The 24777-nt window shown below is 34.0% G+C and overlaps 1 pseudogene; it reads left to right on the top strand.

Moving 5' to 3' along the window:
* The first annotated feature begins 17483 nt into the window (after window positions 1-17483).
* LOC143662526 (mortality factor 4-like protein 1 pseudogene) lies at window positions 17484-18291 on the top strand (annotated as a pseudogene).
* Window positions 18292-24777: the final 6486 nt, after the last annotated feature.

Below are 24777 nucleotides of genomic sequence, written 5' to 3'. Positions count from 1 at the left end.
ATACTCCCACGGGAAAATAATGAAATGTGATCCCACCATATAGCAGTTTGAAAGGATTTCTGCACCCTAGAAAAGCCATATTTTAATCCTAATCAACCTTGTGGGAGCAACCATTTATTTATGTACCTATTTAATACTGCATGTTGGAAAATTGATTAGATTATCCACATGGAGATGTGACCCACCCAATTGTGGGTACTAACTTTTGAATAGAGGGAGATATGACTCCACATAGGTCACGATTAGTTTACTGGAATCCTTTAAAACAGGAAGCATTTTGGACAAAGCTTCAGAATGAGGAGATTCCAAGAGAGCAGAGCCACTACAAGGTGAGGAGAATGATGAGAGTCAGAGCCCACGCAGACAGAAACCTTTGGAGATAAGGAAGGAATACACTCCCAGGAGAGCTTCATGAAACAAGAAGCTTGGAGAGAATCAAGGAGATGCCACCATGTTCACCATGTGGCTTTCCAGTAGAGAAAGACACCCTGAATTTCATCAGCCTTCTTGAACCAAGATATCCTTCCCTGATGCTTTAGATTGGACATTTTTATAGATTTACTTTAATTGGAACATTTTCTCAGCCTTAGAACTGTAAACAAGCAACTTATTAAATCCCCCTTCTTAAAAAGCCATTCCAGTTATGGCATATCACATTCTGGCAGCTAGCAAACTAGAAACAATTGGATATTCACATGGGAAAATAATGAAATGTGACCCCGCCATATAACATACCAAAAAAACAAAAAAAATTCTAAGAACATACTTTGACGGCTTGGAAAAGCTATCTACAAATTCATCTGGAAGGGAAAGAGACCCAGAATAGCTAAGAGCACCCTAAAAAAGAATGAAGTGGGAGGATTAATACTTTTTTAAGCCACAATGTTCAAAACAGCATGGTTCTTTCACAAAGATAGACATATTGACCAGTAAAATTGAATCAAGAATGCAGAAATAGACCACCAAGTCTATGGTCAACTGATCTTCACCAATGCCTTCTGAACAGGGAGAAAATAGTCTTTTCAGTGTATGGGCATGAAAGAACTGGATATCAGTGGCCAAAAATGATGAAAGAGGACCTTTACCTTACTCTCTATACAAAAATTAACTCAAAGTGGATCAAACACCTAAATATAAAAACCAGTACCATAAAGCTCTAGATGAAAATGTAGGGAAACATTTTCAAGACATAGTAATAGGATGTAGCTTTCTAAACTTATACCCAAAGCACAAGCAACAAAATTAAAAAAAAAAAAAAAAGATAAATGGGAATTCCTCAAAATCAAATGATTTTACACCTCAAAAGAATTTTTCCAAAAAGGTGAAGAGGCAGCCAAATCAATGGGAGAAAATATTTAGAAATCACACATCAGATAAAGATTTGATGTCCTGTATACATAAAGAAATTATACAACTCAGCAACAAAAGAACAAACAACCCAATTATAAAATGGGCTAAAGATATGAATAGACATTTTTCTGAAGAACAAATACAGAGGGCTAAAAACTAAGTGAAGAGTTGATCATTTTCATTTGCTATAAAGGAAATGCAGATCAAGACTACAATGAGATATTACCTCATACCTATAAAAATGGCTGCCATTAAGCAAACAGGAAACTCCAAAATATTGGAGAAGATGTGAAGAAATTGGGACACTTATGCACTGCTGGTGAAATGTATAATGGTACAGCAACTATGGAAGACAGTTTGATGGTTCCTTAGGAAATTAAATATCAAGTTACCCTATGACCTGGCAATACCACTGCTCAGTATATACCCATAAAACCTGAAAGCAGTGACACAAATAGACATTTGCAAACTAATGTACATAGCAGCATTATTCACAATCACTAAAAGATGGAAACAATCCAAGTGCCTATCAATAGGTGAGTGATTAACAAAATCTGGTATATACATGCCTTAGAATATTATTTAGCAGTAAGATGAAATGACATCCTGAAGCACATGACAAGATGGATAAGCCTTGAGGATATAATATTGAGTGAAATAAGTCAGACACAAAAGGATAGATACTATATGACTCCACTTTTATGATGATGATAAAGGCAAAATCAGAGGCTTATAATACAGAATATAGGGGACCTAGAGATACAGGGAAGCTAGAGACCAGTGAAGAGTTAGCTGATGACGTTTAACTCAAATGTAAGGAATAGATAGAAGTGAAGGCAGTTCACTAGTGGGTCTGTAAGTAATATTACCATACTGAAGACGAACATGATTGAAAGGGGTTGTATAGACCCATGTGTACTACCAATTAACACTCCAAATACAAATAAGTTCTTACATTAACTATTCAAAGGTATGAATCTTGTACAGAAATGTATAAGTTCAGGGTTTAGGGGGACATCTGCTATTGCTTGCTATGGGCTAGGTTTAACAGGAAAACATAATCACTACCATAGCAACACCAAGGGTAAATAGTGGGCGGGGGGAACAAGAGTTAAGGGGAGGCTTAGATTTTCTATTTGGTGAGGGTATGTTTATTGGTTATCTTTCTCTTGGGAACAATGAAAGTATCTAAAATTAAGAATGTTGATAAATTGTGAACTTTGGGCATTATATCTGATGCCTAATGAACAGAGGTGGCTGAAGGATGCACTGACTGAGGAGTAGATTGGTGAATGATGGTGTACATTTATGATTGAATTTTGTGCTGCTACAAAAAGGAATGAACTTGTGAAGCATGCAATATTGTGAAGAAACCTGTGGGGCATTTGGTAGGGCAAAATAAGCCAGAAACAAAAGAATAACTATTGTATGGTCTCATTTAGAAAATATAAATAGGAAAACAGGGGCCTAGATTGTAAGTACTTAGACACATTTAGTCCAGAGTGGTAATTGATATTTCTGGATTTTGAAATGCTGTTTTATATATGTATAATCTGGTATTTAGAGATAAAAACAAAGCTGATCAGATCAGGATTAACGTAATTCAGAATATGGGTGTAAGGACAACATTGTCTATATCATAGAACCTTATCTACTCCTTGAGACCAAAGGAAGAAAGGTTTATTTTGTCCAGTACCTAAATTATGTGAGGCACATAATCTAACTCAACCTGTCTGAACGGATTATTTAAATAATCCAAACACAGGGAGCCCAGAATAAGAATGAGGACCTTTAATCTTATATAATTTAATGTAACACCTGGATATATCCCAAAGTATGTTAAGCAGATAATCAAAAAACATCGACATAGTCCCTTGAGGGATAGGAGAAAAAACATGGAGCTATTAAAGTTTACCATCATGGAAACCCCTGATATTGTGTCAAACTTTAGGGACACCCAAATCAATAGGCCATGCTCTCTGTTCTGAGGCTTGCTCTTGTGAAGTTTATGTAGGTAGTGGTGAAGCTTAGCTTACCTATAGGTATGCCTAAGAGTTACTTCTGAAGGAGCTCTTCTGTTGCTCAGATGTGGCCTCACTCTCTCTAAGCCCAACTCTATAAGTGAAATCATTGCCCTCCCCACTAAGTGGGATATGACATCCAGAGGTGAAAGTCTCCCTGGTGGCATGGGAAATGACTCCCAGCGATGAGTCTGGCCCTAGCACCACGGGATCAATAAGGCTGTCATGACTAAAAGGGGGAAAAGAAGTATAACAAATCAGCTGTAACTGGCTAAGAGTGTTCAAATAGAGTTGAGAGTCTACTCTGGAGGTTACTCTTATGCAGGCTTCAGTTAGGCATTGCTACCTACCATAACTTGCCAAATCCCAACCATTACCATTCCAGCCAATCCTAAAGAACACCTAGGGTGTTATATAAGATTCTACAAGAGTTCTAAGCACTAGGTAACTTTCAGAAACCTGCAACCTCCAGATGGGTCCCTTGAGCAGATAAGTCCTGAAATTGTAAGGGGCCAACCTCTTCAGAGCAACAACTAGTTTCAACCCCCATCCCATATGATTGACAGCCCCTCCCAATGTGAAAAAATTAGAATGGGCATAGCCCAATAACATTAATAACAAAATTAATGAAGAGTGGATGAAACATCAAAGGTGATGGTAGAACTATACAGAGAGGGTAGTATTTAACAAACGAGTGATTGTCGAATCAAGGTATTGATATTTCTTTTAGTCTCCAGTATCTTAGAGCACCTAGAATTAAAAACCTAAAATTGTGGAATTGTAACCTTTACCAAACTCCAAGTCTGTTCTACAACTAATTGTTGCAATTAGTGCATTGAAATTCATCACCTTTTTTGTATATATTTTATTTTTCACCAAAAAGAAAAAAATAATATTTCTTCTAGCCTCAGTGTTTTGCAGCAGCTAGAAGGAAAAATCTGAAATAGTGGAATGGTAACCCATACTAAACTCTGAAATATGTTCTGTAACTATTTATTGAAGTGTACTTTGAAAATCATTGCTTTTTCTTTCTCTTGTTTTTATATGTATTCTATTTAACAATAAAACATGATCACAAAAATAGACCTATTGTGACTAAATACCTCCTAACAGAAAAAAAATGGGAATCTATATATTATATTATTAGTTCCTGAAATGCTTCAGTAAAGTCATTTGAGACAGTACAAGGCAAATGAATAAATAATAAGTAAAGTTTGTACCTCTAAAGCAGATATAAAACTGGCTGGTTGAAATAAAACCAAATGTTAAACTCTCTCAAATTGTTTTTGAACACCCTTTAACTATATTTTCACTGGTTACAGAAAATGTAGACTTTTACCACCTCCCTGGGCCTTATTTCAGAAATTTTTTAATTGTTTGGTCTAATTATACAACTATATTCAGGATACTTAATAGTATCCTTTAAATTAGTAGAACAGCTCTGTGAGTGACTCCCCCTCCCACCAACAATCTATGTGACGTGGTATAAATTAATTACCTCGTTTTGTCATCTATAACCTAGACATAATTTTACTTACTTTATTGGGTTAGTTTGGATATTATGTTACATTTTCAAACATTATTTGAAGCAATATTAAGTAAACATTTACAATTTACAATTCTGTATTTAGTATATTGCAGATTTGTGTAAATGCATACAAATTAGTTATATGTAATATACAGATACCACACAGAAACATAGATCCATACATGCCCTTACAACACATTCTATATTGCATGATTAGAAGTCAGTTTTATTTTCTCTTTCATGTTCCCAGTGTCTACAAAAATTCCAAATATTTCCATTTTCCAAATACTGCGGAGGAACAATATGTGAATCAGGAAATAATAAAATAATTAAAGCATTCGATAAACTTTCCAAGATGTCTTTTTGCTCTCATTGTCTGCTGTTTAGCAATTATGTAGTATGCCAAAACTAAAATTGCCTAGTGCTTTTGTTGTTATTTTTTTTTAAATCATGGGGAGTCCATATTTACTTCTGCCATCTGGAAATGTGGTTTATCTACACCATAGAGAGTAGCGAATCATAGTACAATGAACTACCATATGTGACAGGATTCAATTTTGTTCCAAAATGTTGTATAGTGAGCATTTGATTGTATGCAGTATTATACCACCTGCATTGTCACAGAGGTATTTCATTTGGTTTCTCGACAATGAGGCTATTTATTTTTTACTTTTTGTCCTCAAGGATATTAACACTATAATTCATATAGTCTCTGGTTAATTGAACAGATATGCATTAAATTACTCTAAGATAATTACACCTCCCACCTCTTACACAAAAGAACAATGCCACCACATACAATAAAAACTGTGTTTCTTAAAGCAGTGCTATTCCCTTCAGATTTGACTTTCTATTTTGGAACTTAGCTTCCTCTAAAAAGAAGAGAATGCATTTTTATGAAAGCTTGAGTGTTACCAGATACCAGATTTTGACAATTCATTAAGAAAAATAATTGCATGCTCTTTCTTTGTCAAATTTTCAAGGTACATTGATATTTGTAATTCTGAAACCCTTACTGTCTGTTGTAGCTTTTGCTTTAACCCTTAAAAATATAGTACTTGTGTTTAGAATGGATGGTGAATTAAGCCAAAATCCTTCTTTTCTGATATTATAGATTGAACGGTCCTGCCTTTGAGTAAAGAATTATTTTCTTCTCATTTTCACCAGTGATTCTTTTTCTGATATTAGATGGTCAGTTTCTCATCATCTCTACCACTGACCATGGTAGGTCATTGACAGTTATGTTCAACAGATACCTTAAGTATACAAAAATTAATACCTCATGGGTCCTGTATCACAGGAAGTTATTACAATGCTCATGCAAACACACACCCAAATCCTGAAAATTTAAGGCTCAGAAATTAGGTATTAGATTGGTTGAAGGAACTTCCTAAAGAAGTTCTCAGTGTTAGTTTAATTGCTCCTTGTTAATACGTAGCCCAAATGAAAAGTCTTGATCACATACTTCTGCCTTTCTGGAAGATATTTTCTGTCAAGGCTTTTGGATATTGGATTCCTGTCATTAGAAAAGGGGAAATAGGTAGAGCACCTTATCTACCCACCTGCATCTTTGCATCGCATAAATCTTACATTGTTTATTAGCAGTTTCATGAAGAATCATAAAATTAATCTCAAGGCCTGACCACATTCAAGGGCATTTTCCTTCCTCAGCTTTCACTTAAAAGACTCGATGAGCTACACCATAACTGTGGAAGTCATATAATTAATTTATATGGTTAATTTGCAGTGAGTCTGGTCTTGTAGCTGAAAAAATAAAATATTATTTTCAGTCTACCACATAGATCTGTGCATGGAGGCCAGAACAGAGTCAGGTATCATCACCCAGTAACTTTTGACAAAAGTGCCAAGGTACTTTTAAGGAAAAAAAAATTCAATCATGAACATGAACAAAATAATCATTTCGCAACGTAAACATTTTCAAATGGAACATAGCCGGAGACCCAGGTTCGATGACCGGTGTCTGCTCATGAAAAATAAATAAATAAATAAACGAACATAGATCTAAACATAACACCTAAAGCTATAAAATATGCAGAAGAAGAAAATCTAGGAGACATTCTTTGCAGCCTGGATTAGGCTGCAATGGATTAGAGCATAAATTTCATGATTCATAAAACAGTTTAATAAATTGAACTAGTGAATTAATTCAAAATAATTAAGTTAAGCTCTTTGAAAGAGAATATTAACAAAATGAAAATACTAGCCAACAGACAGTGAGAAAATATACGCAAAATACAAAGTTGATACAGGAACTGTGCTGAGAACCATAAAGAATTCTTTTAACTCAATGATAAGATAACAACCCTCTTAAAACTAGGCAAAATATTTTGAAATGCACTTCACTAAAGAAGATATATGGGAGAAAAATGAGCACATGAAACAAATGCTTAATATAATTACTTATTAAGGCAAAGCAAATTAAACTACACTGAGCTATAGCTGTGTAATTTAGTGTAAAATCTAAAATAGAACAAAACAAATAGCAACAAAAAAACAACAATAAAGTGCTGGTGAGAGGTGAGGAACAACTGAAACTCCAGTTACTCACAAGATTGCAAAATAGAGCTGTAACTTCATAAAACAAATCGGCAGTTTATTATGAATTTAAACATATGCTTATCATAAAACCAGCTACCCCATTTCTAGGTGTTTATAGAGAAGAAAAGAAAACATGTACTTATCACAAAATCTCTATGTGAATATTTATAGTAACTTTGCCTATTAGAGTCAAAATCTGGTAACAATCAAATGCCCATCAACTCCTTAACAGAAATCAAATTATGGACACAGGTGTGTGTCTATACCTTCCTTTCATATATTGATTATAATCACTCTATAAGCTCATAGTTCTTAAATAATTGAATTTGTGACAATTTTCTTTTTTTTATAAATTGCTCATAAATGATTATCTAAGAATGACTAGGTACCCTTTGAGTCCTCAGAGGAAAAATAACTAATTCACATAAGATTTACTATATTCCTGACATGATTCTCTAAATGCTTAATTTTTCTGAGTCATATTCTCTTCTTACTGTTTCCATATAACTCAGCTTATATGGAACAGTTTTTTTTCAATTCATGTAGTCTGTCCTGCCTTCAGAGAGGGAAATTCTAGGAACCTAAATTATATTCCTCCCTTAATTCTATCTAAATAGTGCATCCTAGTATCTTTCTAAATACATCTTAACTTAATTTCTAAATACATCTTTCTTAATAAAAAATGGTGCGGTGCACAGGAGGCAGCTTTTTGTTTTTTAAGACAACTTCCTGCATTGCATGTCCTAATCGGGATTTAAGAAGTACAGACTTTGAAACAACAGCAGCCCAGTTGCTCTTTTGTCCTCTATTGCAGCCCTTCCAACAAACATTGTTGTTCTACAAAGAAATCCTGGAATCTGTTTAACATTCTCTTGTGCAACATCACGGCAGCTGGGCAATTCCTCCAAACTTGGTTTCATTCCACCCACAGCTGATTTTGGTTCTATAAACTTACTCTTCTTATCAGTTTCTTGCATTTTGCAAGACGATATTAGAATGCTGATAATAGCTTATAGTATGAACTTTTGGGGGTCCTTCATGAGTTTTCTCATCTGTTTACAGATGAGAGCCATGAGCATTCTGCCCCCAACACCCTCCGCCTTGGCCAATTCCTCTCCCTGCTTTTCTTCCCTAGCTCCTCCTCAGGCCATGAAAATGGAAACTCGAATCCGAGGAGACAGCATGTTAAATACTACTATGGATGGATCATCAAAACTCATGCTCTGAATGTATCTCCCAATGAGGAATTAGTTTTAAGTTTCATCCCACCCCAGAGAGATGCTCTTTCTTCTTAAAGGAATGGAGTATAAAATACCCATTCCTTTAGTGCTGCATAAATTAGCAGAGCCAGGGACAAGAAGAGGCCACCTGCTCTTCACACAGAGAACAATTGTGGGGAGGGCTGCAGCAAGGTGCAAGTGGGGGCACTGCCTCAAGAAGGTAAATATTCAATGGCAAACACGGTTTGGCAAATATCAACCAACATCATTCCTGGTAACCCTAATGAGCACCCAGGGCTCTATCTGAGATCCTAAAAATGTTGCACTTACTAAGTTCATTTTTCAGAAACTTAAAACCTTCAAATAGTTCCTAGGCCAGATAAGTCCTGAGACTCAGAGTTGCCAGTCTCTGCAAGAGCATCAACCAGTTCCATCCCCCATCCCATATTGTCAACATCCTTTTTCAACATGCAAAATTTTAGAATGAGCATAATCCAAATATCTCTAAAGATTGGGAGATGCATGAAGGAGAAGGAAGAATTGTAAGAGAGAAGTTAGCAGTCAACAAGCAATAGACTACTGAATCATTATATTGATATTTCGTTTTATTCTCCAGTGTCTTGGAGCAACTAGAAGGAAAAACTTGAACTTGTGGATATGTAACCTATACCAAATTTTGACATCTTCTCTATAACTACTTTTAAAATGCACTTTGAATTGTATTGCTTTTTTGTATATATGTTATATTTTACAATTTTAAAAATGTTAAAAAAATAAAAAAGATTGACAAAAATATATTCTGCAAGAGTCCAATACAGGAAAAAAAATTTTCAATGGCAAGCATCCAACAGAGCAAGTCAGGAAAACATCTCCTTTAAGTACATGGGTAATAGATTTGATATTTAAGGCGAATGTGGGCAATTCCAAGGGAAATTCATAAGAGTGGTCATTCCAGTGCACACAAAGATGGGATAAAAACAGTTTGATATATGCAAGAGCAAATAAATTGGAAAGAGCAGATGAATTCACACTAGGCTAAAACAAAGACAATCACCTTTGCCACATATGGGCAAGTATTTTTTGCCAATTGTCAGCATTGAATGGATGTGATTATTTTTGTGTATTTGCCAGGATTTAGTTACAGAACCTGCTTCATCTAGCTTAAACAGAAAGGGTCTTGTCACAGGCTTTTTGTTGGCTGACAATTTCTAGAAAGGACTAGGAAATTAAGCTTGGGTAATACACAGACAAGAAAATGGCCCAGGCTCTTCACAATTTTTTTTTCAGAGTTTTCTCATCTGCTTACTATGATGGTTAATACCACTGGACACTCAAAAAGCCAGGGGCAGATATGAGCCAACCAGTATCTCTGCCAAAGATGCTACAAAAAAATTTAATAACCTTCACAGTGAATTTTGCTAAGAATGCTGAGAGGTTTCTCTGTATTCACTCCAACTTTCAAATCTCCTTTAGAAGTGAGTGCAGCTTCTGGCCTCCATTCTAATGGCCTTTTTAAATTTAAATTCTTTCCCAACCATCTCAATATTTCTCCCTCCTGGATTTCTGTACCAGAAGACATGCAAATTCCATGTGGTCCAGAGGCTACAGGCAAAATTTTGGACACAACTTTGATTTCTGTTTTTCCACATCCAAATAATTTGCAATGTGTTAACTGTAACTCAGAAATATACTTAGTGTATTTTTAATTTGTGTCACTTCCATGACAATATTAGGGCAAATCACCATTTTCTTTGACCAGATCTATATTAGCTGCCTTATCAAAAGACCTCCCCTATTCTAAAAAGAAGCCATAGGTCTCATTTAAAGAAATAAAAGCATGCCATATTTTTATCCATTAGTTCAATTAAGTTTAAAGATTGTGATAAGAAAGGAGGGACCAACGAAGATGTACAGTTAAACATAAGGGCAGAAAGATTAATCTTTTCATAGACAAAAAATAGAAAAAAATGACCCTTAGAAAAAAAGTGTGGTAGATACCTATGTCACATGTTATACCAAAATAAATTGTAGTTAAATTTATGATTTAAAAATTTAAAAGACGTGTAAATACATATATATCCCCTTCTCAGGTTTCCTGAGCTTCTGTGGCAAATACCACACAATGGTTTGACTCTAACAATGTAAATTTATTGACTCATAGTTTTGAGGCTAGAAGTTCAAAACTGAGGCATTAGCAAGATTAACACTTTCTTCCCTAAGGAAGTGACACACTGATGCAGGCTGCTGGCGACTGCTAGGGTTCTTTGGCTGGTATCCCTGCCTCACATCACAGGGCAGTGTTCTCTTCCTTGGCTTTGGCTTCTGTTGATTTCCTGCTTCTACTGGCTTCTTACTTTGACTATCTGCCTCAGGATCCTCTCGGTAGCTTTCTCCTGCTGTGCGTGAATTTCTTCTGTTTATAAAGGGCTCTGGTAATCTGAATTAAGACTTCCCTTCATGCAGTTGGGCCACACCTTAACTAAAAATAACATTTTTACGAAATCCTATTTACAATGTATTCATACCCACAACAATGCCAATTTGTCTAAATTGGAGCACATAATTCAATCTACTGTAATACCATGATTTAGAAAAAAAAGATTTATATGGAAAACATCAAAGGCTTAAGTCCCAAGGAACAAATCACTAATTTGATTATGTAAGAAAATTAAAACACATGCATATCTATGTACAAAATGCAAAGTCAAATCACTTGGGATACATTCACAACACAAACTTGGAATACATTCACAACATGCAAGACAAATAGCTAATATCCTTAGCAAATACATAGTTAATACAAATAAGTAAGTAAAAGAATAAACTCCCAACAGATTGAAAACAAAAAAAGGCAAAGAGCATAGACAGGAAATTCACCAAACAAGAAATACAAATGGCCGATAATCATGCAAAATTATTCAACATCACACATAATTAATGGACTTCAAATTAAAGCATGAACATATCTCCCTTTTAGGTCAGTTTTTAACTGATCAGCAGGAAGGGGTGTGGGGAGTTCAAATATCACTAGAAGAGTATCAATTGGTTTGCATTTGCAGCAATATCATTTAATAATGTGTATCAAAGCCTTAAATATGCACACATTTGGTCCTAGTTATTGGAAATCTTTGAAATTTTTCTGAGAAACAATTACAATGTTTTGCTCCTAAATATACAGCCAAAAGAAATGTTCACATAGGATTCCACTGGGACAAATACTATATGCTTCTGGGTTTGGGAGCAGGGAGTTAGATTCAATCAGAGTTGCCTGTCGTGGGGAGAATGAATAGTGAAATGCACACGGTGCAGAAGACAGCACAGGAGAAGCAATGTAAGTCATTTCCCTTAGTGCATATCCACACCGTGCTTAAGAAAAAACAAAATAAATAACATAGTTTATCCAAGTAAAAAAAATAATATGTGCATCATCTTCAAAATGCTACAAAAAAATACAAGCAAAAGGAGGCATATTAAACATGCTAGAATGCCTACCTCTAGAGGAAGTGGGAGTAGTGAAGGGAAGGCTTGTTCCGTGGGGCAATAGGGAACAGTAATGGGCAAAATAGCTTTACATGGAGCAAAAGTGGGAATGGGCAACAAACAGGAGTGTGGTTAATCGAGGCTGTGTCTGAGTTTTAAGAATATGCATAGAATAGATTGGCTACTACCAAAAGTATATTTACAAAGATGATAAACCTGTAGTGCTTTTATTAGCAAATTCCTGAATTGATAAGCTAAGAAATGGGTATCCAGATGTAATTTTCAGCATTAAAATATGTCAAATTTTAATTTTATCAAAATGTAAAAAATATTGTAGATAGAAATATGAAATATATTGAATACATTTACTGAGAAAATGATCAATCTAATCTCAATTTTTATAGTCACATTGCAAAATAGTATATAAAGCATTGCTTTATGCTAAAAAAATGAAAAAAAGAAACTGGTCATCTATGCCTCAGGGTCTCCTAAAATTTGCTACTGCTTTCCTTTTGGGGATTTGGATGTTTTGGTGTGCTCTATTTGCTAACCATTAAGTTATAGATGGTTGAATACATTTCATACAAACCACTACTCAGAGATTTAATATTTTACCATGTTTTGTGACACTCTAAGGAAAGGTTAAGCATTTCCTCAGCTTTGACTAAAAAAAGGTTTGTTTAATTTCATCTGCTTTCTTACAGAATCAGTTTTCATTGTAAGATACTTAAATATTACTGATGTTGATCAAAATGCTAAAAATATAGTGTAGAGACAGCTATTTTCCCCAATTTTGCTTATATTTTTTCTTATTTTCTTTAATAAATATGCTTTAATTTGTTCAGAAAAATTTTACCACCTTTACCAAAAATTAAGTTTGCCTATTCTATCTTTTTAGCAAAGAGGTATACTTTTTATTAATTTCATTAAAAATAAAAGCCATTAAATAATTAACCTGAATTATGTGGTCAAATTATCTTTGTTTAGTTCTTACAGAAATCTGCATTTATTATTTCTCTGCAAAATAGTTTTTCACAGTCAAATTTCTGCAACTGTTTTATCTTCTTTCCTTTTTTAGTCCTTTTAACCTTTTGAGAACACCTCATGGCATCTAAAAAGTTAAAATTCTCTTTTTTCTATGAAGATAAATTCTTAATTCCAAATTCTATTTTTTTCAATTTTTTATTGTTTTGTGATATATATGCAAAAGGCCTCAGGTAGATTTCCATTTCCTTTTCGTTTCCTCATTAAAACTTTTCAAAATATAGTTAGGGAAGTGGGAAGGGGCTGGTACATAATGAACTTTTCTTTTCACTCATAAGGAGACAAAACTGTAATGTCCCAATGAGAGTCTGTTACATTTAATTTTCATTTTTTATTCCTAGTATTCATCTCACATGTTTTACCTTTTAATATCGTAATACTCTTAACTCACACTGCAAGTAGTAGCTTTATTTTTAATTAAGCACCCTTATCCTTAGGATACCTCTACCCATGATTTCTTTTGGCTTGTAAGATTTAAACTCTAACGTCACTCCTGGATATTAGCTAACTGACGTCTCTTCTGCTTTCCCTTAGTAGTAAAAATGGCTTTTTCAGATGAATATCAAGATCACTTAGCATTCTTTTTTTTAATTTTTATTTCATAGCAAATTGCAACAAAATTTTCCTCCATGGTACCTAAAAAAAAAAAAAGTCCCATTTTATTAATGTTCAACTGTCTCTGAAAATTAAATATAGGAAATTTCTCTTGTTTATCTTCTGTACCCAGACCACTTTGGAGGGAAAGCATTTAAATATTTCTTATTTTGGCTTATTCTTATCAGAACTACACATAATATATTTTAATATTTGGAGGCTCTTGACTATTATCCTGGGTACCATCACAAAAAACTGCAACAAACCAGTGATTTATTTGGTACATTTAATACAGATTATATTCACTGCTACATGAATATGCATAAATGATTCATAGGGGAAAAACCCTTTTATGTGTCTTATTTAAACTAGGTCCAGGGTAATAACTCAAATGATTCTTATTCGTTACTGCTGCTCTTACCCAAGATATGATATATAAATGAATATTCACCCTCATAGATTAATGTGCTATTTTAGGTACTAGGATTAAGTCAGTACAAATATATGGGTAGAAACACTGATGATAGGTAGATAGGTGGGCACATTCACATGATAGTGTTATTTCATTGATATGTCACAAGTTGAGTTTTCCAGAATCAAAGGCTAAGATGGAGTTTGATATACAGGTTATATATTTAGGATTAACATCTGTGGAAAGAATGGGAAGGAGACAAAGTTGTGGTACAGGAAAAGGTAAACAGTGATTTGGGTCCCATAAATTAATCAAACTTGGTGGGTCAAACCTATAGGGAGCTCAGGAACACATATGGATGAGATGTCATAATTTTCCCTCCTTGGCTCCAAGTGGCTGTTGCTTTACTTTGTTCTGAAATAAGCCATGGAATGAAGGTCTCATGGAAGTGCATGGCTTTGGCAAGGAGGTCTTCTGCAGCTGAGACAGTTTCTGAAGGAGGTGACTGCTGGATGCTGCCTGCTGAGAAGTGGGGTAAGAAGCACTTCACGACACATCTCCATGTCTACCACAACGTAGACTAACTGCTACGTTGGATCTGTCAAGTGTTCTGATACCAGTATGCGTGCATTCCACTTTTATGTTTTGTATCCATTTATGTTTGTTGGATGGTCTGTTTTGACCAACAGGGAACAATTACTAAATTAAGTTGCTTCTTCTAAGTCTTCTGCAAAAGCTCCCAGTAATTTTCCCCCATCGGAGAGGATTATCCCATGTGATGATTTTGCTGATTTTGGAAGATTATTCCTCTATTTGTGAAGGTAGGATCATTCATTAGATACTAATTCGGACAGAGATGCCAAAGCTTTTATAATATCAAAGTGGAACTGCTCTATGCCAAGAGTTCCAGAAAATGATTCTCAAAATTTTTAACTATCTGTGACATTCCCAATAGTTATTAACCATAAATGTTTCATTCTAAAGATACTAGGATATAATCTTGCACAGTTCATTTTTATCATGTTGGCTCAGAGTTTGAAAAGTATGCTACAGGCTGAAAACTGAAATACCCTTTTGACCTAAAATAAACTATTGATGATAACTTCTAGAAAGTGGAGCCATTATGAACTCTTCCTATTGTAGATAATTCTTGTTTTCTTAAATACTACAAATTACATGAAATATATATTTGCTTTTCAATCTTACTTATATCATAAATAGAAATTTTGAATTTCTTTCAAGAAACATAATATTTGTATACCACTTTTTTTTAAGTGAATACACATAAGTAATCCCAACCAGGTCAAGAAATAAAATATATAATAGACCCCAAAACACCCTCTATGTCCCTACTAAACAAAATTTCACCCCCCAAAAAACAATAGCTACCCTGCTTCTACCGACATAGATCAGTTGTTTTGTTTTGTTTTTGCATGGGCAGGTATCAGGAATCGAACCTAGGTCTCCTACATGGGAGGCAAGAACTCTGCCTGCTAAGCCACCATGGCCCACCCCATAAATTAATTTTTATGTTAAAACAAATAGAAACATATGGTTGTGTATAAGGTTTCATTTGTTTATTTTTGTTTGTTTGTGAGATCCATCCCTGCTGCTTTTCTATATTTAATTCCATGCTTTTCCATAGTAATTTTGAAAATATAAGGACTTTCTTTTTGGTTTGGTTATTAGGAATTGTGGTTTCATAAACATTCTTTACATATGTATAGTATGCGTATGTATATACATATTTTATGGAGCATAAATCTAAAAGTATAGCTGCTGGGTAATATTGAAAACATGTTGAGCTTCAGTAGATACTTTCAGCATTGAAAACTGTTTCAAACAATTTGTATTTACTCAAGTAGCATATAAAAGATTTAGTTGCTCCATGTTCTCATCAATAACTGCTAATGTCAGTATTTTTAAACATAGCATTCTGGTGGATGTGAAATAGTACCTCATTTTGGTTTCAATTTGCCTTTCCCAGATGATTAAGAGCATCGAGCACCTTGTTATATGCTGTTGGCTTCATGTATATCCCATGTGTGAGAAACCTGTTAAAATTTTAACTCATTTTGTAAAAATTGGATTATGATTTTTTTTCTTTTTCTTCTTGATTTATAGGAGACCATCATGTATTCTGGATAATAGTCCTTTGTCAGTCATCTCTGTTTAAAACACCTTGTCCCATTTTGGGGGTTTCCCTTGTACTCTTTTGTTAGCGTACTTTGGCAGAAATATTTAATTCCAGTGTAGCCAACTGAAAAACTTACCATTTTTTCTGGTCCTGTTTAAGAAATGTTTGCTGACCCAAGAGCAAGGAAATATTTTCCTATGTTAAGTGCTAGAAATTTGACTAGTTTACCTTTCATATGTAGTTTATTATAGGTCTGGAAATGATTTTTTTTATATGAGAAATAATATATTAATATTCTTTTTTATTCCATATAGACAGTTAATTGAACCAGTACATTTATTTAAAAATCCAGCGTATAGTGAGTACTCTGAAATGTTTCTTCAACATAAATCAAGAGTTTGTGTTTGGTGAGCCTTTCTAGATTCTTTATCTATTCAAATGGTCAATTTTTGCATTAAAATCACCCATATCAAGAATTAAGATCTGTGATCACTGGTCTCATCAAAGCCTGTTAACTTTGTTCTTCAGAAATGGCTTGGAGCTATTTTAATATACAATTTAGAATCAGTTTGGCAATTGCCCCATTCTCTCTCTCTCTCTCTCTCTCTCTCTCTCTCTCTCTCTAACACACACACACACACACACACACACACACACACACAGAACTACTGCTTTTTAAATTGGAATTGCAACTAATTTGAGTACAGTATAGGGAGGATGATATATTTACAATATTAAAAGTATCACACTTTTAAATTTTCACATACTACCAATTATTTGTTCTAAAGAAAAATGCTATCTTTTTACTTTCAGTATGGAGTTATATCATTTGTTAAATGTATTCTTCATCTAAAATATATTTAAGCTATCTTAAATGGCTTCATTTTTCAAAATTTAATAGTTTAATTAAAAACGCTTTCTTGGATGGTTGGGGGTGGTGGGAGGAGGAGGTGGCGGCGGCGAATCACTTATAAATGAAACCGAAGTAGGATCCGAAGCCTAAATTCCAGCAGGGTGGGTGAGTGCTGTGCTTTCAGGGGCCTCTGCTTTATGAAGTAAAGTGTGTAAAGGTTGCCATAAAGGACAAGCAAGTGAAATACTTTACACATTGCAGTGGTGGGAATAAAAACTGGGATGAATGGGTTCTAGAAAGCAGAGTACTCAAATACGTGAATACCAATCTGCAGAAACAGAACTCCAAAAAGCCAATCAGGAGCACTACGCAGCAGGGAAGATGAGAGGGGCTGCCCCAAGGAAAGAAGGCATCTGGTCTGCAGCAGAAAAATACTGAAGTGAAAACAAAAAAGAAGAAACAGGAAACACCTGGAAATGGAGATGGTGGCAGCACCAGTGAGACACCTCAGCCTCCTCGGAAGAAAACGGTCTCACGAAACCCCACGGTTGAAAATGAGGAAACATTCCGGAACAGAGTTGAAGTTAAAGTAAAGATTCCCGAAGAACTAAAAACCGTGGCTTGTTGATGGCTGGGACTTAATTACCAGAAAAACAGCTCTTTTATCTTCCTGCCAAGAAGAATGTGGATTCCATTCTAGAGGATTATGCAAATTATAAGAAATCTCGAGGAAACACCAATAATAAGGAATATGCTGTTAACGAAGTTGTGGCAGGGATGATAGAATACTTCAGGGTAATGTTGGGCACTCAGCTACTCTGCCAATTTGAGAGACCCCAGTATGCTGAAATCCTTGCACGACATCCTGACGCACCCATGTCCCAGGTGTATGGAGCGCCACACCTGCTGAGATTATTTATTTGTACGAATTGGAGCAACGCTGGCCTATACACCTCTGGATGAGAAGAGCCTTGCTTTATAACTGAACTATTTTCATGATTTCCTAAAGTATCTGGCAAAAAATTCTGCGACTTTGTTTAGTGCCAGTGATTATGAAGTGGCTCCTCCTGAGTCCCATCGGAAAGCTGTGTGAGACTGCTGACACTCACCACGTTTGAGTTTCTGTTAACAAATTTTTGTTCCTAGTCCTTCTCTTGTACAAATGATGGGCTTTGAAAATGCTAGCGTATAACAGAATTGATGTATGTTTTCTGATTAATTTTAAACAGAAAATAAAAGGGGTTATGCTTTCTACTTTTTTCTTCTTCTTTTTTTTTTTTTCATTTCAAAATTGCTGCCGGTGTATTCAGTGATGGACAACAGAGAGACATGCTGCAGAGGGTCTGATGGCCTAATTGACAAAGCTGCTTTTGAATGCCGATGGTACTCTCCCTTTGACACTATGTACTATTATAATATGTGTTAATGCTATATGACAGAATGTTCTGATTAGTGCCAAAGGTTCAGTTCGGTGTATATAACTGAACACACTCATCCATTTGTGCTCTTTTTTATTTCTTTTGTGTGTGTGTGTATGTGTGTGTGTGTGTGTGTGCGGCGCTTAAAGTAAAGAGCCCATCCCTTGCAAGTCATCCACGTTGTTCCTTAGACATTTTATCTTTCCTCAGATTGTTGAAGAATGGTGGCTCATCTCATGGCTTTTGTACTTCCGTCTACTGTATGTTTAACATGATAGACACAATGCGTTGTGTACCTAAAGTTTTCTGGAAAATAAGTCTTTTAGGAGTTGTTCTTCAGATCATCAATAAATTTTTTCTTGAAATTTCAAAAAAAAGCACTTTTTAAATTTTTTACTTACTCACATAAAAATGCAGTTGATTTGTACTTCTACAATTCCATTGTATACACAGTTATTAATTTTCTTGCCTTATTGTACTGATTTGGAAGACCAGCATAGTGTGAAGTATGAAAACATGCATATCCACCCACCAATTTTCAAGTAAAACATTCACTATTTCACCATAAAATATAATGTTTGCCTAAATGTTTTTTAGACACACATTTCAGATTTTTCTCTTTATGTTCTCATATATTGAGTTTTTATTTTTAAAATAAGATGCATTTTAAATATTTAAAAATTTTTCTCCCCCTATTAAGATGTTTATGAGATTTTTTCTCTCTTTATCTGCTAATGTGGTCAATGACAATGATTGATTTTCAAATTTAAACTCACCTTGACTTTGAAATTGACCCAGGTTTGTTTTGATGTGGTATCATTGATAGATTCAAAATTCAAATATTCTGGGTTTTTGTGTCTACTTTCACAAAAATGATGGGCCTATCGTTCTCTTTCTTTTTGCTGTTTTCCCCACCTCTTCACTCTTCTCTTTTATTTTCAGAGGCCCTGGTTCTCATATTTTCTAATTTTTTTTCATTTACTATAAAGTTATTATTCTTTTTTAAATATTTGGAAGAGATAATCAGTAATGGTATCTGGGCAAAAAAACATGTTTATAATATCTCTTACCATATTCTAAAAATCTTTAGAATATAAGGTGAAAAAATATAAAGTGAGACATCATTTTTGTTTGTAATATTGTTATTTTGCAATGTTTTCCTCCTTGATCAATCTTGCAATGTATATAGATTCTATTCGCTTTTTCTATTTTTGATATATTTCATTAATTTATGCTTTTATCTTCTCCTGCTGGTCACTTTGGGTTTAGTTTCCACTTATTTCAGACATATTTAGATGAATCATTAGATAATTAATTTTTCAGCCTTTCTTGTTTCCTAACATATGTATTTAATTTCTAAAACTCCCTCAAAGCATGGCTTAGCTACTTATGAAAAGTGCAATTATTATTTTAATTATTGCTCAGTTAAAATATTTTCTAATTCTTATTATCATTTCTTCTTTGATCCATGGGTTATTTAGAGGGTTATTGCTAATATTTTTTCTAGGGCTTTTTTTTTTTTTTTTTTTGATATCCAGCCTAATTTCATTGTGGTCAAAAAATATATTCTGTATGTTTGGATTTACTGTTTATCATGCACATTTTCCATGTTCCACAAATTTAGGGTATAGTTTTCAATGTATATCAGTTAGATCAAATTCTTACACATGCTATTTGCTTCTCATTTAGGGTTACTATACAAGTGTTTATTTTATATTGGCGCTTATGTTTTATTTAAAATTTTATTTCTTGTATGATATTGAAATAATTAAGGATTTTGTATTATTTCTGCCCTTCCCAGCTTATTAGTTATACACTTTACTATTCTGGCAATGGTTTTACTGGAAGGTATAACATGAATTATTCATTTACTACAGTCCTATTTAAATATGTAAAAACTTTAGAGCACTTTATAAATAGCATAGAACTCTCTTGCCTAATCTAATGTAGCTCTATATATGGAGCTACACAAACGCATATATTGTGATCCCCACAGAGCATTATTTTTGTTTGTTACAGCAATGATGCATTTATATATACCTATGTATCTAACCTTTTTCATTACTCTTCATTCCTTTTTGCATTTATATGGTTTCAACTGATAAATAAATGTGAGAATGTTTTTAGTTTTCCCTCTTTCTTGCTTCATAAAAAGTAAATTGTCCTTACATTTGTCTTTGATACTAAAAAAGTGATGAAATTATTTCTCCACTATGTGTTTAAACTATTATTATATGGTTCTTAATATTAAGGTAAAGGTGGCATTTTATTTGAGAGAGGTTTGTCCTGCTCTGGAAAATAACCACAGGTAGAGCATGGCTTTGCAATAAGCTTCTTTGGTTTCAAAACCTGGCTCTGGCTCTTAATAGTTGGATAATCTTAGGTAAGTGATTTTTTTTACAACTTAGCTTCCTTATTTTTAAAAGGGAGAGAACAGTATTGGTTATTTCATATCTTTCTTGGTATGATTAAATTAGTTACTATGTTAAAGTGCTTAGCATAATGATTGGCAAATGGAAAATGTCATATTACTGTCTTCAACTACAGGTACTGTTTTTCTCATCTTCTTTGCCATTAAAATCAGGTCTAAATATTTTTTCCAGAACCTAAATACTTTTTCCAGAACCTAAATTTTCTTTTTCCAAAACCTAAGAATGAGGGCCTTTAATCCTGTGTAGCCTAATGCAATGCCTGGATACATCCTAGAATATATTAAGCAGATGGTCAAAAAGTATTGGCATCCCTTGAGGGATGGAAGAAAAAATATGCAACTATTAAATTTTACCATCAGGGAATCCCCTGATACTGTGTTAAACATTAGGGACCCCCGGGTCAGTGGGCGAGGCACTGGACCTTCAGGCTTGCTCTTACGAAATTTATGTAGGTAGCAGAAAAGCTTAGCCTGTCTATAGTATGCCTAAAAGTTACTTTTAGAGGACCTCTGGCTATTCAGATGTGGCCTCACTCTCTCTAAGCCCAGTTCTGCAAGTGAAAGCATTGCTCTCCACCCTATGTGGGACATGACATCCAGGGGTAAAAGTCTCCCTTGCAGTGTGGGAGATAACTCCCAGGGATGAGTATGGCCTTGGCACTGTGAGATCAACAATGTCATCCTGACAAAGGAGGAAAAGAAGTGTAACTAATAAAGTGTCAGTGGCAGAGAGAATTCAAATAGAGTTGCAGGGCTACTCTGAAGGGCACTCTAACACAAGCTTCAGTTAGATATTGCTACCTATCATAATTTGCCAAACCACAACCAAACCATTCCAGCCAATCCTAAAGAACACCTAGGGGAATATATAAGATTCTATATTTCCATGCACTAGGGTAACTTTCCAGGAACGTACAACCTCCAGATGGGTCCCTGGACCAGATAAGCCCTAAAACCTCGAGGGGCCAGGCTTTCCAAAACATCAGCTAATACCATCTCCCGAAACCCCTTATTTTTTGTTTGCTTGGTTTTTTCCTTATTCATTTTTTAATTTTTTATTTCTGACCCTTTATTATTGACAGTCTTTCCAACATGAAAAAGATAAAATGGACATAGCCCAAATACCCCTGAAGAATGGGAGAGAGATCAAAGGTGATGGCGGAGTTACACAGAGATGGTAGAGTGTAACAAACAAATATGATTGTTGAAGCATTAAATTGATATTTCTTTTAGTCTCCAGTACCTTAGAGCAGCTAGAAATAAAAACTGAAAATTTTGGAATTGTAACCCATACCAAACTCTGAAATTTGCTGTGCTGTGTTTTGAAATGTATTTTCTTATATATGCTATTTTGCAGGAAAAATTTAAAACAATTCAATTGTGATGACATAAAATATTTATTCCTTCTAGCCTCCTATATTATGGAGCAATTAGAAGGAAAAATCTGAGATGATGGTATGGTAGCGCATGACAAACTCTGGGATCTGTCCTGTAACTACTTGTTGAAGGTGCTTTGAAAACTATTGCTTTTTTCTTTCTTTGCTTTGTATATATGTCATAGAATACAATTTAAAAAGTTTAAAAAAAGCCAGGTCTGAAATATTGTCCTATCCATGCATAAAACTTTAAATCTTCTGGATAGTTTGAACATCCTAAATTTGTAATTTCATTGCAGGCCTTAACTTCTTCATATGAATGCATATCTCAAAGAAATTCTCCATCAGTGGGAAAATTCATTTTCATAAACTGAATAAAAAATGTGAAAAATTTAAGCTGGTTTTGGGAAATAGAACAATAAAATTGTATTGAAATAGCAATACTAGAGAAAATGGGCATATAACATTTTCTGACTCAAATTGGCAACACTTTCTGTTTTTTAACCATCTGATTGTTGAATGATGATTTCCACTTTAGTCAATTGATTTAATTTGCTTGTGCTTAATGCCCATTTGATGTGAGAGATATGATATTAAATAGATTATTTTAAATTATAAGCAGGACAGCAAAGTTAGCTTTACTTTTGAAAGTAAACAGAGTATTTTATATACCTGTTGTAATTGATGATCTGAATTCAATACTCAAAATGCAAACCCTGCAAAATGCTAAGACATAGCATATGTGTCATATATGACAGACCTCATTTTGACTACTGAATAGTCCTTGTAATTTTGTGCCTGGTTTAATACTTAAATGTTTATACTATAATCTCAGTCTATGAAACACTTGAAGTTATTCTGTAGAGCAATACCAAAGCAATTTCAATTTTTTTCCTATTTTTTGTGTAATTTATTTTCCACTGGTATATTTATTTTACATTACTTTATCCATATCCACTCATACTTTGATGAAGTCCAGAGTATAGATTCAATTTCTTTAGGAATGAGTTTAAATAAAAAATGGGAGAGCTTTGAAACCAGAGCCCCATAAAACATTCAGAGGCAGACTGCTGGAAAATAAATTAAATTAATATTTAAAGAGTAAGCAAACAATTACTAAGCCACAGAGGACTACTTGGTAAAAAAGTGTCTCAGTGGCCAAGTCTGAAAATTTTTAAGATTTGTAATCTGTCATGAAACTGTCACATATTGAAGAAAAAAATAGTAAAAGATTAAAATTTGTACACAAAATTGTGGTGTTAAAAGTCACATTTCAAAGTGGTAGGAATGGGGCAAGATTTCAACTGAAAGCAGCAAGTTCTGGAAACTTATAATAATTGGAAAAGAGATAGGAATGAAGAAGAGACAAAAGTGTATGAGCAAATATAGACGCCTCAGAGGCATATAAGAGTTACTCTGAGGACAGAGGAAAAAGTGGTCGGTAAAATATAAATGATAGAGATAAAAAAATAAAATTTAAAAAGTTGAAATGGGGACAGTTAGCTATAAATCATATGCTGAAGGACTATGCTTTGTCTTTATAACAATTCTCGGGAAATCAAGATGTTTGAACTATAGCTGAGCAGATGGACACAGTTTTTTCCAGTTACATGAAAGCAAATAAGAACAATGAGAAAAGTAATATTTAGTCTTTTTTGATGCTTACTTACATATATATTGATAGCCAGAATACAAATTATTTTCCTTTCTATGCTGAATACTGACTGTAAATTTCCAGAAGGGAATTGAATGTATACACTTATAAGCAACAATAACAAGTAAGACTATAGAAAATATTGGTTTAATGGAGGAAATATCTCATATATTATACTTTTAGAATTGCAGGTAAATTTAAAAATTAAATTTCTAGAAAATTAAAACTTTAAATGTAGAGGCTAATTAAATGTTACTTATAATGACTTCTAAATAATACTGTTAAATAGGGCATATAATTAATATTGCAGCATATTAGATAAGTTAAGAATATGTTGATTTTACACAGTAGATTTATCTTACAATTAAAGATATTAGATATAATATTTAATGAAGTACAATAACTAAATATTTCTTTAAACAGGGCACTCTTTTTAGACCTTATCTTACATTTTATTCTCAGTATAATTCTGGCAGGGATGAATTTAGCATGTTGGTTTTCTTTGTATTGGTATTTTTGTATTGATAAGTTTCATAGGGGCAGAGGTTAGCATATACTAACCTCTGGTAAATTTTAATAATTTCTGCCAGTGGAAATATCCTTAAATATTAGGCTTATCACTCCATAGGATTTTAACAGTTTATGTTTTATGCAGCAAAAATAACCTAAACTTTAACTTTTCAAATACTTGTTGAACAGA

Source organism: Tamandua tetradactyla, chromosome 18, assembly GCF_023851605.1.
Source record: "Tamandua tetradactyla isolate mTamTet1 chromosome 18, mTamTet1.pri, whole genome shotgun sequence".
NCBI lineage: Eukaryota > Metazoa > Chordata > Mammalia > Pilosa > Myrmecophagidae > Tamandua > Tamandua tetradactyla.
This window is presented reverse-complemented; position numbering and strand designations above follow the sequence as displayed.